Source organism: Phoxinus phoxinus (genome assembly GCF_949152265.1).
Source record: "Phoxinus phoxinus genome assembly, chromosome: 2".
Lineage (NCBI taxonomy): Eukaryota > Metazoa > Chordata > Actinopteri > Cypriniformes > Leuciscidae > Phoxinus > Phoxinus phoxinus.
Genome location: NC_136877.1, coordinates 13,396,747 through 13,402,129, shown reverse-complemented (window position 1 = coordinate 13,402,129; position 5,383 = coordinate 13,396,747). Strand labels below are relative to the sequence as shown.

The 5,383-nt window shown below is 36.2% G+C and overlaps 1 long non-coding RNA gene across 1 annotated transcript; it reads right to left on the bottom strand.

Annotated features, from left to right (window-relative positions):
* Positions 1-1,070: 1,070 nt before the first annotated feature.
* On the bottom strand, positions 1,071-1,863 carry LOC306986244. The gene is made up of 3 exons (XR_013794945.1): positions 1,822-1,863; positions 1,453-1,561; positions 1,071-1,111 (listed from the first exon to the last, which is right to left on the bottom strand). It is a non-coding gene; the product is annotated as an uncharacterized lncRNA (long non-coding RNA).
* Between the last annotated feature and the right edge of the window lie 3,520 nt (positions 1,864-5,383).

Here is a 5,383-nt window from a genome sequence, read left to right as displayed (position 1 = left end):
ATTTTAATTTTGGAGTGAACAACTTGCGTGAAAAACTTTCCTTCTTCGGTATGTTCAGTTAAAGGTCCATTTTGAGATTTGACAAAAGCTTAAAGGGATAGTTCACTTTGAAATTAAATATTTGTATGTTTTAGCTTACCTGAAGTGCATCCAAGATGTAGGTGTCTTTGTCTCCGCAGTAGTTAAAATTTTTATATTTTTAGGTCAAACCGTTCTTGTCTGTCAGTCATATAATGCAGGTATATAGGTACTGTCTCCAAAAGCATGCAGCGATGTCTCTAATAGCATGCAGAGAAAAGTCCAAATTAAAAAATACCCCATCGCAAGTGCACATTGACGGCCTAAGACACAAAACAAGCGGTTTGTGTGATGAAACGAACAGTATTTATATCGTTTTTATCTCTTTTACACAACCACGTCCATCCGATCTGTTTACTTAGTCTGCGCAAGCGCCGGAAGGCTCTGGAAGTGATCTCTCGTGTGCGTTTACACCAGAACCTATGCACAGAACAGAGATTGTAGGTAGGACGGCTAATAGAAATGGTACTAGTTTGCGCTTATCCGGGATGTTTAAACCGATGTAAAAAAAAAAAAAAGATTTACGTAAGCTCGCGCGAACTCATCCGGGAGATCACTTCGGAGCATTCCGGCGCTTAACATCGCTTGCGCAGACTAAGTAAACAGATCACCTGGACGTGGTTGTGTAAAAGAGATAAAAATGATATAAATACTGTTCGTTTTATCACACAAACCGCTTGTTTCGTGTCATCAATGTGCACTTACGATGGGGAATTTTTTAATTTGGACTTTTCTCTGCATGCTATTAGAGACATCGCTGCATGCTTTTGGAGACAGTGCCTATAAACCTGCATTATATGACTGACAAGAACAGTTTGACCTAAAAATATCAAAATTGAAAGTACTGCGGAGGCAAAGACACCGACATCTTGGATGCACTTCAGGTAAGCTAAAACACACCAAAATTTAATTTCAAAGTGAACTATTCCTTTAAACTTTACATTTCAGTTGTTCATACAGGAACTTCAGCAGTCTTGGAGGAATGTGTAGACGTTTCCTTCATCTCAGCCTTTTCGACCTTCATTCAGGATTTCTGCACAGGAAAGTTGCATATGAAGAAAATAAAATTATGTTTTTAGCTACACATGAAATTAAATGAAGGAAATTGAACTACAAAGTATCATGCAGACCAGGTTGAGGTTGAAAAACAATCGTACAGTATTTTACGTTCGTTAAATTATCAACTGCCATCCCTAATTCTTTCATATTCAAACACTGTATAAATGCTAAGACTTCTGTTTTCAGTGGACTCCAATTGCATGTTATGTTAGCTTGTCTGCTCAACTATACCTTATATGTTTCATTATTTTCAATTATATAAACAGTGACAACAACATGCTCTATAAATAATTTCATTAAAAATGTGTTGCTTACCTTTATGAACTCCAGGATAAGTGCCATTTTGTAGCTCACTGCCTCAATAGGGTAGGAGATGTGGTCAATAATAACTTATTGAATGACAGCAATCCTGAAAGCCCATCACCTTAAACAAATAAGATATTACTAAATGAAAAACATAACACGATCACTTCAGAAAACTGCTCCAAAAACAGTTGTTTAAATCTTCCTTTTACAATGTTTTTCTACTGACCTATAAGCATAAATATCTTTGAAGGGGGTATTCAGCAACCAACTTTTTCTATAAACATTTTTCCTCAGACTTTAAATGTAAATGTGTTTTGCCAATATTGAGTACTCATAATGATTAATAATTAAAAAATACAATTAAAACAAAATACAAACCCATAAGGAGCATGCAGGGTGGTGCTTGGGATGCACAGTAACTTACATCAGGAAAGTTCTGTCAATAGATAAGAAAACAACAGAAACTATGAAACAAACTATAATAAAGTATAATAGCAGTCATGTTAAATGTAAATTAATCTGTCAAGGTCATTATTAGGGGTTTAAAGTCATATAATATGTGTCGTGTGTGTGTATAATGTCTGTGTGTCCTCTAAAACAAAAACAAGACAATAAAAAGTCTAACGTAAACACAACATTAACGTACCTCATTTGGCAGAAAATGTGTTGTCCTTGATCCAGCTGTAACGTCTTCAAGCCTTTTAACGTTAAATAAAGTCTTAAATGGCCTTTCCTTTTCTCGACGATTCATCAGGTAGCTTTTGTTTGAAGCCATTAACGTTAGCTGCTAAACTGCTCCAAAAACACGAGTAACGTCACTGCACTTTATCCTGGTTAACGGGTGCGCTCGGCACGAAATAAACCATTATAAAATATCACCGATAAAATAAAAGCCAATAAACCAGTTACAACGAGGACACTATAACACATACAACCAGGGGAACTTCCACGAGTGTGAAATAAATATTTCAATGTGTAACGATAAGCATAAAATGATAAACGCGACGGCTCCGACATTCATTTGCCTAACAAGCCGGATGGCAACTAAATAACGTTACGTAAACAGCTTATTTGACATTTAGCTAAATATAATTTTCGGTTTTTACCACAGAAGTGTCAGAATAACTTCCACACATCCGATATCCGACTTTAAAAAGCAACTTTGGCCGCGGTCATCTGCGTGTGTAATGGCGCTTGCGTCTCAAACTTTTCGCGCCGATCAGGTTCTAGTTCCCACAATGCAACGCGTAATTCAAAATACGGGTAAAAGTCCTGTAAAAGACAAATACGGAAAATTCCTTCAAATTAATATGGTACATTGTACCGGATTTTTATGGATTTTTTTTACAGTGCAGTGGATTAATTTCATTTTCTCTGGAAATGCGCCAACACAACTCTCCAAAGTTTTGCATGTCTGCGGCAAATAAAATAAATCGAGCTACCAAGCAACACTTTCTGATGTGTAATTGTTCAAGTTCAGACAGGTAATCTGTCTCTCAAAATCGTTCAATACTACTGTTTATGCATCAGTAATCAAGCCAGTGACTAACATATCAACTTCACATCGTTTCTTTTAGTAGGATGAAAATAATCTTATTTAACCCTATGGAGTCGGCAAACGTGCGGGCGCGTTTTGCTGTTTTTTTTTTTTTTTGTACATAGCAGCAACATATACTTAAAATACTCCGTCATGTATGGTCATACAGACTTAAGAAATATGAAAAAAATAATCTGTGAGATGTCTACTTTTGTATGTGTCCACTTACAATCTAAACAAAACGTTGTGCTTTTGTAAAATAAAGAAAATAAACAGGGTGTGCTTTCTGCCTCTCCATCTCGTGAACTTTTTTTTCTTGAGCACGTCTCTAAACATAAACAAAACTCAGCGAATACTTGTCACATATTTATGAGCTCTATATATTTATAAACATTTAAGTATGTACTTTTAAATGACCTGATTCAAAAAGAAAACAAAGTAATTTGAGTGTTTCTCAAACCTTTGCTCATTATTTTTAATGTGACCACACCCACAAAATATATAGACATGCAAATCGCGCTCACCTCAAAAACAATGCACCCTAACCTCATCAGTCCTCTGCTGTTTGCCGAGTTTGGAAGACGCGTGTGAGCTTATTGGATTTATATCCGAAGAAGAAGAATGTGATTTGAAGACAAAGATTTTAAGGTAAGAAATAATTCTGAATTATATTAGTTAGTGTTATTGTTGCATAAACTTCACATTCTGCGGGTCCATCGCTTCAGTAAATGTTCTCTTGCACGCGCTGTCTGTTTGAGTCAGTCGTGCTGTCTGTTTGAAAAGCAAACGCATGTTTTTACTCCAATCTCATTTCATAACATCATAACAATTGTAAACATTTGAAGTAACATATGATAATCAATTATATTTTTACTCTAGTGTAGTGTTACTTAAGTGTTTAACGATTTATAGGCTGCCTAGCTGCTATAGGCTTGTTATTATTATTGTTTGCAGCACTGCACGTATATGCCTACAAGGCACAACAAGGTGTTCATTACATAGGCTATATTTTTTTTTAAATCGCAATTTTTACCCAATTTAAAAAATCTAAAAATGGATTCCCACAATCGTGCAGTCCTATAGTTTATCTTGATATCACCATGTTCACAGTTGTTTCGTTTTTGTTTTGTTTAGTTTTTTTACAGGGACCAGATGAGAGACCACTGATGGAGTCCTGCTACATGATTCTCTGTACATGTAGGCCTACATGGTAAAATGAAAAATCAAACAACATGGAAATGACAGGTATGTATGACACCTATGTTTCAAGAATGGCACAAAGGTGTGATCAGTGTGTTCAATAATGTGCTTTTTTGTCCTTTTTTGTGTATCTTTGGATTATGTTGTGTTGTAAATAATTCCCAAAAAGCCATTATTTTTTAAATGCAGTCATTCTTTGTGCCTCATAATGATAGTGCCTGAGAGCTCCTAATAGGGCCATTATGGGAGGGTCTTTGTCTTTCTCAGGTGTGAAACACTTAATATGCATGGGTGGTTAACGCCTCCTCGCATACAGCTTTCTTACACAAAACATGTCTTACAAATTTTAAATCAATATATTGTCTTATCTGAATGAGTATACAAGTAACAGAAATAAGCGCAAATGTCAGAGCATGTCAGAACACCTCCGGGACCCAGAAAACACTTCAGACCCCAGAGGGTTAAATTGTGAATACATTATATACAGAAAGCGATCAAAGAACAATCTTTCCACACAGTAGACTTGTAGTCAAGACCGCCTAAACCGAGACCAAGACACTACCAAGACCAGAGAGTATCGAGACCAAGACAAGACCAAGTCGAGACCGGAGGGAACAAAAACAGAGTAGTGTTGAAGCTAAGCAATAACTTGTATGAATTCAAGAACAACATCATACTAGGGTTCAGCCGCAGTTTACATTCAATACATATTAGACGGTAAAACTTCAACTACACAGGCAGAACAATACAGAGACAGACCATGTCATGTGTGTGACTGTGAGCTCACTGTAAATGTTTTTGCAGACTGGGTGAGATCAACTATGTGTAGCAATTGCATGACGGCTGTTACTGCACTATTAGAGGATTGAGACTCCCTTAACTTTTGTGTACTGTTGAGGACTGACATGACTGGTACTGACTGGTTCATCTGACAAAACAACAAACACCTCCAACACCATCTTGCTCCTCCAACAACTGTCTAAAGAATGAGAAATATGTAACCATTTGAAATTATACCAAATGAGTAGATGAAATCGTAACATCAAATTAAAGATACTCAATTATAAACTTGGATTAGGCCTAATGTTTAGTCAACACAACAGAGATCTGCAGATGCTATTTAAAAGACCATTTATTTAGTCTAACACCATCTTAAATACAATACTGTAATCAAACAACACACACACACACACACACACTGTT